Source organism: Emys orbicularis, chromosome 19, assembly GCF_028017835.1.
Source record: "Emys orbicularis isolate rEmyOrb1 chromosome 19, rEmyOrb1.hap1, whole genome shotgun sequence".
Taxonomy (NCBI): Eukaryota; Metazoa; Chordata; order Testudines; family Emydidae; genus Emys; species Emys orbicularis.
Window position 1 is genome coordinate 16,102,204 of NC_088701.1, and position 12,383 is coordinate 16,114,586.

The 12,383-nt window shown below is 39.5% G+C and overlaps 1 pseudogene; it reads right to left on the reverse strand.

The window, feature by feature from the left end:
- Positions 1–5,330: 5,330 nt before the first annotated feature.
- Positions 5,331–12,383, reverse strand: part of LOC135891603 (bromodomain-containing protein 4-like) — a 141,475-nt pseudogene continuing 134,422 nt past the window's right edge.

Below are 12,383 nucleotides of genomic sequence, written 5' to 3' on the forward strand. Positions count from 1 at the left end.
GTGAGAAAAAGAGGATGAGAGGAAGTTTCTGCATAGAGGACCCCCCCACACCAAATCTAGATGCCCCCATTCTCTTAAGTTTCTCAGTCACCACAGTATATCGACGTTGTTAAGGAGTTTGATTGTTGAGAAGGGCAGGGCTGTCAAACATGACTAAAAAGCTACCTGATGCCTGATAAAGACAAAACAGAAGCCAATTAAATTCAAATGGGTGAAGTACTGTTGAGGAGGGAAGTGTTTTCTCCCCTCAGATTCATAAGGAAACAGGAAACTCTATTAAGGAACAGATTACAATTTATCAGGGTCTGAAGTTTGAAAGGTCAGCCATTTAATCCATGCATAAAAATACATATTACAAACACAGGAAAAGTATCTTTCTTTTGCACAACTCACAGCTGAATTGGAGTTGACTCAAAATGTTCAACCCAAAAGTTTACCTCTGAGCTGAGCTACAGCATAGGAAGTTTCAGAACAAAAGCAAAATTTGCGAGAAAGCTGACACAAGTCAAGTTGAAACCTTAACTTTAGTGTTTGTTACCATGGAAATAATTTTAGTAGAATGGTTTCTACATATCAATGGTCTTTGAGGCTTTTCAGGAGTCATCTCAGGCTTGCTAGCTAAGGCATGAACACAAAATAATACTCGAGATCTTTAGATGAGGTATAACATCACAATATTACTTCATTCATTAAAACTATGAAACATGAAACAATAGCTATGAAACATGGAGACCGAGTTCACCACAAGTATTGCCTCCCACATTCCCTTCCTCCCCCCAGTATGAATAAAACTGAGCTCTTTTGCTTCACTAAAGAGGTAAGAGGATACTCAAGCCAGAAAGACCCAGCACTGCACCTCTAAAGATAATTTCTGACTTGTTAACGTATATTTGTGTGTTCTGTGAGCTCTAGACACTCTCTGCCATAAAGATGCACCACTGTATATTATAGCCTGATCATTCATGACTGAATGATTAAGATCAAAAGAACAGATATGCTTACAAAACTATTTGTATTCTGTAGAAAAAAGGTTACTTACATGCAACCTCACCTAAGGCTGAAGATACAAAAACCATAACTGAAAGAGGCAATGAAATCTATTCGAAATTTCACGGTACTTGCATAGAAAGTCAGGAGGTAAGAAAGTTACCAGCTAACTTGATGGTCGTGTTTAGTCTATATCACAAGTAGGTGTTTCCAGGGATGAATTTCAATCTCATTACAATTCATAAAGATACTATCAAAACACAACTAAAATTAAACTGCACTAATCCTTTAATCCTGTACCTCTGTTTTCATAGATTATAAAACTAAGGGACCATTCTGTTCACCTGGTCCAATCTCCTGCAAAATATCCTCCAGTAATTTGTTTTCTCTACTAATATCAATCTTCAAGGTATTAAATCTTCCAGGGCTGATTTTCAATGTAAGTATAGTACTCATGATTATTAACAAGAATGCTTTATAAATTCTGTTTTAAATTCTAGATTAAGGATTAGCAACAACAGGTGGATTAAAGTGAGTGGAGCAAAATCAACCCAGAATGTAAGTAGCTTTTCAGAAATCTGGACTACAGAGATGAGTCAGGCAGCTGTAAGAGAGCACTGTACTAGTGCATTAAAACCTGTCTTTAGTGACTACGGAGAGTGAACTGCAGGAGATTGGAGCAGAAGTGTAATTTCAGTATAACTAGTTATATAATGTGTACCTATTTTTTCTTATATATTATAGAATTAACTGGTGTGTATTTTTACATGTATCAAAGTGCTTTATGATAAACCAAACCAAGATAAAATAACTTACAATTATAGTTTTAAGATTTTTAGATGATTTAAAACTACATATATCTATTGCACAAAACACCAAGTACACCCACCAAACAGCAGCTCAGTGGGTAAAAAAAAGGAAAAACAGAAACCAAGTTATTATAAAAGAGGAGCATAAGAAGCCAGATCTTATTACAAATTGAAGTGCAAAGATTATCAGTAAGATTTTAAATCTAATTTTCCACTTCACCAGTGCAGGTGTTTCCAAGAGTCTCCTATCAGGATATATATTTTGCAACTTCTCCAGAATCATATTGCTCATTTAAACATTACAGAGAGAGAAGCTCAAAGGATGGCCAACGACAGGGCTGTTACAGTAAAGGGTATTGTGAACTAACAATACATTAGTTACATAAGGTGTCAAATATACAATTCTAAAATGTTTAAACAATTACATTTCAGTTCATGGGAAACAGTATTCTATATGTTAATAATTACGTTACTATCCTGCAGTACAGGGTCAAGAAGGGCCCCTATATTTAATCAGAAAAGCAGGAGAAAGATTTAGCAAAACAAACATCACTGTAAATATTCTAGACCAGAAACATTTAGTTTCTTTTTTTGGTAACAAAGTATTATCAAAACAAGTATATTCATTTGTACATATTCAAAGACTACTAAAAAAAAATCTGGTGACTGTAGCTTTATTATGTGGCAGAAAGCTTGATAAAGAATACAAACTGCATTCAGGGTTGCTGGTTTTTAAAAACAATGTTTAAACTGAGAGAATTATAAACATATTATATGATTAATTTTGGAACAGAAAGTGAAAGATAAGAGCCAACAAGCTAAAACAAAACCAAAAATTGCATCCCAAGGAACATTTGCAATTTCAAAATAAATTTGAAGGTAAAGAAGGCTCACATACCACACACATTGCACTATACCTAGAGGCAGAGTGCTGTCCAATGGCTCTAATGATAGCACTAAATCACTTAATGCCAACATTTTCAAAAACATCTGATTTCCAGTAGCCAACATGGGACACCCTGGCCACGATTTTCAGAGATACTGGGCACCTATTGGGGCGCCAATTCAAGTTAAAGAGCTGGGTGGGGGGGTAGTGGGGGCACCTCAGCACCTGTGATAATCAAGTCCAAAATGGACACCCAAAAACAGAGGCAACCAAAATTAAGAGGCCAGTTTTGAAAACACTGGCCCTGTCATCCCAAGACTGTCAAGATGGAATCAGACTAGGAGATATGGATATGTTTTGGGAAGAGCAGTTTTACAGTCAGTTCTTATAGTTTTATGGAACAGAGAACATTAGAGAAAAAAAGTTCAGTCACGTTTAGAACTCCCCCAAGGAAGTGCAGTTATGGTACACAGTGGAGTACACTGGAGGCACTAATGTGACTGTTATGTTGCAAAGTTGAGCAAACTGTCATCTTACAGATTTCCATACCATACACCACATAAAACTTATAAAGAGCCAAGGTTTTAATTAGCTCTGCCTAGTGACAGCTTACTCAAAATACAAAAACTATAAAGCAATTCATTCTTAAGGATAAAGTGCTCTATGGCAGAAGAACAGAAGAGGTCTGCTCCCTAAGCCAATCACAATCCAAGAGGTCAATTACAGGACAATGAGCAAGTGAAGCTCAATTTCACTCATATCCACCCAATCAAATGAATCAGGTTCCACTGCCTCATTCTCAGGAAGATTATGAAAAACATTTAACTTAGAAATGGTTTTGTCTGGATCATGCACACTTGCCATGGAAAAAGACAGATGAGAACGTACGTTCTGTTTTTACCATATTGTGGCATCTTAGGGTTTGTCTACATACAGGTTTTGCACTGATTTAACTATAGTAGTATAGCCAAATAGTAGTACAAAAACTTCGTAAACCAGGCCAAGATATCCATAACTGTGCTTTTGCAGACAACTGCATCACACTGGGAATAAATTTCTGGGCAAAGAGGAACAATACTTTTTTCATTCCCGTGTCTCAGACCTGAATGAGCAAAGAGTCATGCAAGAAAGACCAGAGAACTTGATTTCTAAACAAGTTTTTCACAGAAGCTTTGGCAGGCCTAAGTCTGCATTAGTCAAATAAAGCCACTGAAATACAACAATTGTACAACAACAGTCTATGGCTTGAGTGTAAATGTGGCAGCTCTGCCTCAAGACTTATCTAGTAGCAGGAGACCATTTTCTTCTAACATTCTCGTCCGCTAACACACACTAGGAGGACAGTATTCGCGAACACTGAAAGTTCTATTTTGACCAGTATTAAATATAATTTCCTCTAAAGAACTATCGTCAGGAGTTCCTTTCAAAAAACTGAATTTAACTTAAAAATATGCTTGACAATATAATGCAACTTAAATGTGTTATATTTAACTACAGTTTAGTGCAGATTTTTCCCCCCAAAGAAAATACAGGCTTAAAATCGGAGTGTTTGTAGGAAGTGTCATCAGTAAGCATCCAAAGCAACTCCTATAAATACTAATCTCTGCTGATTTTGGGGGCGGGGGGGGGGCAGAAAAGCAGAGGCGAGTATTTAGCATACATGTGGGGCTTGTTTTGAAGTTTTAGAGCAGTATGCATTCAGCACCTGTGCTCTTAGGCCTCTCCAAACGCAATGGCAGGCCTGAAAATGTATTACTTCAGTCACAGAATTTCTTACATTACAAGTGCATTTTTATTTATTTTTACTCCTGTTTGCACTTCAGAGTCAATCCAGCTATAGAAGTGGAAGCAGGACTCTTTTCTACCTCATACATCTTCATCAGACATAGTTAACTACGTTAAAGTTGCAGAAACTTTATTACTGGTGATTTATGTGCCAGAAAGAACCCAGCTTAACTTTCAGAACCCACACAGAGCTGGCAGTTCGAGAAAGAATAACTCGAATTCTTAGCTATGCAGCTTTGCTCACTTCGACACACATGAATGCCACTTTAGTTTCTTAAAGTATGGTTCTTCCTCTATTTCAGAAGTGCAAAAACACCCTCAGCTTAACATGCCTAAATCACAAATTCTGAGGGCGTATCAGCTGAGAATAGAAAAGCTATACAAAGTCATTACTGCTCACTAAATTCATCCTACTTTTCCTGAAGAGAATTGTTTCATGCCATTGTTTTTATTTTTTATACATAAACCCACATTTCCTCAGCTGTTGTTCAGCAAAATGCCCTGGTGCAGAAGTCTTCCTGGTGAGAACACTTACACTCCCCAAGAGCAAACTGTAATTTAAAAATATGTAATTACATCACTGGCCAGATAGAAAGTATCTGGGCATATGTTACAGGTTGGCTCTCCCACAGCAAGGAAGAAAAGCAATAAAATCTTGTAATCTTGGGAAGTGCAAGATGCCATACCCCCATTTCCAAGTTTCATATGTCGGGTCCAATACAGGCAACTGCAACATGCAGGATCTACACTGTGTGTACTGTTTTAATTACAAAGACAAAAAAATTAAAGACCAAGCCAGTACTGAAAACATATTTATTTATACAGAAGACAGGTATAGGACTGAGTCTTTAAATAAGCTGCATCTAACCTGTTTCTGAATCTTCACTGTCGGAGGAGCTGGATTCACTGGTGCTCTCAGACTCTGAGGAGGAGAACCCCTTCATTTTAGAGGAACCAGCAATTACATCCACTTTCTCTGCTGCAACAAGATAATAGTACAATATTGTCAAAGGATGACAAAAATAACCCAGAATCCAGTCTTGTGCTGTATGGTCCTCCCGTAATCAACAACGCCCGTAATAGGAATTCTATTGCATGGAGGGCTGCTTGTATGCTGATGCTCTATAGTTGGGGTCATAAGTAGCTTAACTAAGTAAAGTACTATTGCAATTGGGCAAAGCAAACTCACTGCCCTGTTCCCATGTTCCTTCCTAGTCCTAACCCTAGAAGGAAAGTGTGCTAGAAATGTTCACACACATTTACTGACTAGATTATACTGGTCCATAATTAATGCATAGTATTTTTTTAAAATAATGCTATTGACCCAATGAATTACAATGGGTCCAAAACTGCATATACTCAATCCTGCACATGACCCAATCCTTCTGCAATCTGTGTTAGAGAAGGCTTTTCATGCATATGCAGCATTTGACATTTACTCTTCAAGCTCTAGGCTATTTTTCTTTCCAAAACACCAAAATACGCTTACAAGTGATGCTTAGGCCAGCAGCACATAGGGCAATTTCACATCTTCTTATGGCTTGCTCAATTCCAAACGCAAAGGTTTTATTCGGATATATCAGTACAAAGAAAAGCATGGGAATGGGATATTGGAGAGTTCTGCAAACTCCCCTCTACGTGCGCAGTCACTTTTGATTCTGTAAGAGGCTTTATTCAACTTTAAAATGCTTTTCTGAGCATTAACCATATATTAAAAACTAAAACAAAGTCCAAAAACAGCTCCAAAAACTGGTGGAAAGAATCCAGGATGGCAGCCCCAGTGTAGCGAGTCTCATGCCCGGGACAATCCAAAATCCAGGCCTATACATGTGCCAACTGTTTCACAGGATGGCACCCCAGTTTGGCATGAGAGCATTCTTTCAGTGAGAAGAGGTGCTTTGGGGCTTTTTTGGCACACTGAAGGTGAGTTTGCAGCCCAGAGCAAATACTGTTGTACAATAAAAGAAAACTAAATGGTTTTTACAAGAAAAGTTTGCATGAGATTGAAACAGCATGTAATATTCCATTTAGCTGGTAGTATGATGTGTCCCTTGTATCAAGTGTTTGGAGTGAAGAAAATATTTACATTAGAGATCAAAGTACAGGGATATTAAGATAAAATGAGCCCTAAATCACAAGCCATTGAGTTAAAGTCCAGTGGTAAGATTTAACACACATGCTGTTGTGCCATTAATCTATCTTTTGATAGAAAAGTAGTAGTTTTGAAATGAGTTCTTCTCTTCCCTGGCATGAGGATATAAATACCTATATACACAGTATGTGCATCATCTCTCTCTACATGTGTGTGTCTGTGTGTGCGCGTGTGTGTGTGTCTCTCTCAAAAGATTTGCACTACATCGCTGGAATGTGAAGTAAACTGCTTTGAGGATGAAAGGTACCTTGAGGTTTCCTCTTCTTCCGTAAACATGATGTTACATATCTCTCCAACTCCCGCAACGTGGATGGCTTTAATGTCTCAAAGTCAATTTCAATCTCATCAGGATTGGAGTTTTTAAGCGAGGGTTCTCTTGACTGGATGATATGGACAACTCGGCCCAGTTTCTCACCAGGGAGTTTATTAATGTCCAGGCTCAGCTGCCTCTTTTCCTCATAGGACATTGGCTTACACTTGTCCTCCTCCTCAGACTCGTAGACAGGAGGGGGTTTGCTGTTCTTCACCACCACAGGCTCCTTCTTACTACTTAGGAATAATTATAAAACATTATTATAGAAACACCAAAATCGTGAGGAGTTTAAAAAGCAGCAGCTTGATATTAATGTCTTAAATGTAACATTGATTACATTACACTCTAATTAAAAATGATCAAAGTTGTTTGTTTTCAGTAGGCTATTAAGAGTACAATTGGAATGGGTGGGTAAGAGGGCAGAGAGAACAGAACATGATAGATAGGCGCTCCTTGGTGACATTCATTTTCAGCATTAAATATATGGATCCCTCTTATGATTTCTGACTTGCTGATCTATATGTGCGTGTGGGAGAGGAGGGGAAGCAAGAAGCAGCAGGCATAAAAAAAAAAAAAAAAAACCAACTGTCCTCAGAATAAGTAACGATCTGTTAGAGACTTCATATACTAGGGTTGTGGTTTTATTCTGAGAATACAGAAATTAGACTATCACTGATTTTGAGAAACTAGGTTTGTAGTTATAAAAAGGATGTGTATCTAATTGAAGAGGTCACACTTCAGCCAGATTCATAGCACCTCAGCGTTAACACAGAATGCACAGCCTATGTAGCAAAAGGATTACCAATGAAATTAGAGAAGTAAGAGATCTATTAGGCCACAGTCAGTTCAGTTCCCTGGGAAGAATTTACAATTGAGTTCTACAGTACATTGTCTAGTATTTTATCCAGCCTCAATGCCCTAAATGGGGGGTGGGGGTAGGGGATGAGAAATGGGCTCATATCCCTTACTTTTGACAATTTTGCAGCCTAATCAAGCTCACTGCAAGCAGTTTGTACTTATATGCAAACTACATTTTCCCCTTTCTTCATTTCATCCCATTACCTGAAGTTATGATGCTTTGTTGCACCGTAAATAGTTTCTCCCCCTGGCTGGGGGTTATGCCCTTGAAATACTTGGATATTTTACCTCTGCTGAGTTGTCACTTACCCAACTGTAAATATCTAGCTCATAACATTTTCCCTGATAAGCCAATCCCTCCAGCACCCAGGAGGGGAAGATAGATGAAATCTAAAAAACTCCAGGATCTGGGATTCAATGTCACAGTGACAATATATAGAGGAACAAAAATTAATTCTCTATCATATCTCATACTGGATACTAATGGCAGCCCCACAAGCCAGACACAGAAGCACAGGGGTGCATGAGTGAAAACAAGTACTGTCACACTGAGGCACAACGGATTGGGGGCTGCACCAACACGTGTTCCTGGAACTGATACTATCAATGCCAAGGCCCTTACAGAAGCTAGAAACCCCAGAGTGAGCCATCACTACACCACAGGCACTAGGGGTTACTGTTTGAAGTAATCCTGAATGCAAGAAGGTTGTCTCTAACTCTCTATTGTTCCTCAGTGCAGTAAAATACAAAAACTGCAAGATACGACAGACACAAAGCTGACCTTGAGTTACTGCTGTTGCTATTATTTTTCTTGGCCTTCTTGAGTGGTGGTTCCTTGGTTTTACTTTTCTTATTCTCCTCTACTTCTTCTTTCTTTTTGTGCTTCTCTTTTTTCTTTTCTTTCTTGTCTTTCTCCTTTTTCTTTGGTTTGCTCTGCTGTGGCTGGGACAGGGCAGCGAGCTGTTCATGCACTGCTTTAAGCTAAGAGGCAGACACACAAAGATCAAGATACTTTCGCTCTGCATCACCTCCACTCCCATATTCATTCCTTTCTTCTCCTTTCTGGCCTGGCTACTCTCACTTGCTTTCATCTCTTTGAATATTAAGTGGGTCAGTTCTAGATGCTTTTTATTGTACACTGATTTTTTTTTCATTATACTTTAAAGCACCCTGACCCGCTTGACAGGGGGTAGGAAGTTTTTATAAAGTTACTACTCTCCTCACCTTTCAGCCAAGAACAGACTGCCCACTTCCTCTGCGCCAGTTGGACACTAAATGCTATTGACAATGAATGATTTAATGGACGAGGAGGGCCTGTGAGGCTACAATGATTCAGATGGAGCACTGCCTGTATTCGGGGCTGCACCTCCCTATCAGAGGTGGTGGTTACAGGCCCCATTTTATAAGTTCAGGTGCCACACTTTAGTCTTAAGTAGAGCCAGCCCAAAACTGTATTCTATCCATTCAAATGACGCTACCTAACTCAAGGCAATGGTATAGTGTGCTGCTGTGATTTTTTTGAACATTATATGTGTACTAAATAGAACATAATCAAATGTTTTGAAAGACATCACGATATTTATTAACACTTTTCCCATTAAGCCCTTTCAACGACAGATGTCAGAGCACTTTACAATTGAGCTTCACAGCCCCTGGGAAGCTGGTAGCTCATTTTACAGATGGATAAACTAAGGCAAAGAGCTAAAGCAAATTGCCCAAGGTCACCCAAGTCAGTAGAAGAGTTGAGAATGCCTGACTCCTAGTTCCCCCTACTCTAGCCCCTAGACCCGGAGAACACGTTACCTGTTCCTGGAGTTCTGCTAGTCGCTGAGCTCGTTCTTCCTCAGAATCATCTGATGAGCTATCGCTATCGGAGGAGCTATCACTGCTGCTATCGCTGGACGAAGGGGGGGGCCACCTTGGTTGGGGGTGGCACCACTACTGGAGAGGAGGCTGGAATCATGGGTTCTTCAGGTTCATCTGGCATTTTAGCAAAGCGCATCTCAAAAACATCCTGGGGGAGAAAAACACATTGAAAAATAATGCTAGGTTTGCAAGTACTATACAAATACACATTTACAAGCAGCTCAGCATGTAATAATGATTACTATTCAAGCAACATAAGCACCTGACAAACACAGACAAGCCTTCCTCCTTGAAGGAACGAAGGGAGGACAGACTAAGATTCAATATATGTTCTGTACAGGCTTGGCAGAATTCAACTTCTGATATCGATGTTTATTTTTAAGCATTTTTTGTCCATTTAATTTTTCACAGTTGCAAAAAATTACAAGTTTTAAAGTTGTTTTTTTTCTACTTATCTATTTAAATGTCCACAGTCGCAGGGCAGCATGGGGTGGTCAGTCAATTATTTAATGACAGCAGATGTAGAGATTCAAAAAGTTAAAGCTTTATTACCATTAAAATACAAATTGCCAATATCACATATACAAACAACCAAAGTAAATCTCCTTAAATCAAACAGTTCTCAAGCAGCATTTTTCTTACTTTGCTTATCTGTAACTTTCTATTATCGCTAGAAATATTCAGTTTGTGTGTGTATAGTGAAATTGAGGTTTACTGACATTTACCGATAAAAATCTGAACCTTCAAAGCCTACTTATGTAACTAAATAAGGTAAGAGTGCTGAATTGATGATACTATCTACACAATAAATACTAAGGTGCAGGATGATCAAACCTACTAAAACAGCAGAACAGCTCTATGGATTAGCAAAAAGAAACTTTGATTGTCCAATTCAGGGCAGAAGCTTCCTTATTCAATAAGACAAAGTTCAGAGGGCGCAAACAATTCCTCAAAATTACTTCTAAAGGATAGAATTCAATGTTTTAGCTTCCTTAATTAAAAATAACGTTGAGGCAGCTTAAAGCTTACTACGCTACTATACTACCTCTCTGTTCACTCCTTAACTGATATTTTAAACAAAATTAAAGTCAAAAGGTAAACCTGAGATTTGGAGGATATGGTAGATTGAAGTCCTAAAGAAAAATTACAACTATGCTTGCAGAGTCAAGACCTTAATACAAAACCCAGTACAGAGATATACTGAAATGTTGAAAAAAATCCCCTTACAGAATGGCTAATACTAAATCTGAACAACCAGATGACATGGTTCAATGTGGACACAGGTGCTGAACGGCTGCATTTTATCTCCATTGTTGTTTGGCATTGCAAAAGACTGGATAACAAAGTGCATTAGCAACACAAACACCAGAACAGCATGGGCAGATGGAAAATGCCTAGAAGACCTAGACTTTGCTGATACTGCACTAGTGAGTGAGGCCCATAAAAGACAGACAACTTGGCAAAAATAACACACTAAGCAAGTTATAAGGCTAAAATATCAAAAAAGTAAAACAGTTCATCCACCTGGGCAGCACCGTTAGCCAACAGAGACCTCAAGAAGGAAGTGACATCAAGAACAGAGACGCATCCACAGCATACACTAAACTCAACCACCTATGGAAATCAAAAATATACAGTGCCAGAACAAAACAGCATTTTCAATTCAAAAGTAATCTCGGTGCTAACACACGGCTGCGAGAGCTGGAGAGCTACTAAAACGTTAGTCAGAAAACCAGACACCTTCGAAAGTAAGTGCCTATGAAAGAGTCTGGGCATTGGTTGGAAAAAATCACCAATGAAGAGATCTGAGAAATCACTAACCAGCAGCTCATTTCCACCAGAATCAGAAGGAAGCACTTGACATATCTGAAGCATGTACTGCAGATGCCAACATATACCCCCATGTGAAGCTGCCAAGTGGAAATGAAAGCACCCAAGAGCAATCTTAGGAACCCCCTTTAGTAGTGAGGGCAGAATAGTTGATCTCAACACCACAGAGCTAATGGGGAGCAGCAGCAAAGGACTGGTTTCTGCCTTCTGCACCAACATTGGCATGGAAAGGATGTAAAAAGACCTTTACCAATGCTACTTCTCGGACAGACTATCTGTAAAGATTTGTCCAGGGGGAGGTATTCCTCCATCCTGCTTTTGTTGTTAAATAATTTTAGCTTCTCTGAAGTCTTATTGTGTTCTTTAAAACCCTGGCAGGCTCTCCACCTGCTCTACAGTACTGGGTTGCTTAGAGTATGGTCGGAAAGGCAACTATGTAAAAAGGGCATCTTCTTACTCGACAGGTCTCTTCCTGTGCGTAATATGTAAGGTTAAGATTTTGTCACTTTTACTAAAAATAACAGTCAGGTTGTGGGCAATAAGCAAAACTTCACAGGAGCCATGACCTCTCTGTGACTTTTACTTAAAATAACGGGGGGGGGGGGAGGGGAGGGAGAAGAGAGGGAAGGGGAGGGGGACAGCTGCTGGGGGTGGTATGACAGCTGGAGCCCCTGGGGGACTGACAGCCCGAGCCCCATTGCCACAGGGGTGGGGGGCACAGCCCTGGCTCCAGACACGAGTGGGTGGGGGCGGAGGAGATAGCCATGGCTCCAGCTGCAGGGGAGTGGTGCACAGCCCTGGGTGAATCATAGAAGATCAGGGTTGGAAGGGACCTCAGGAGGTTCTAGTCCAACCCCCTGCTCAAAGCAGGACCAATTCCCAACTAAATCATCCCAG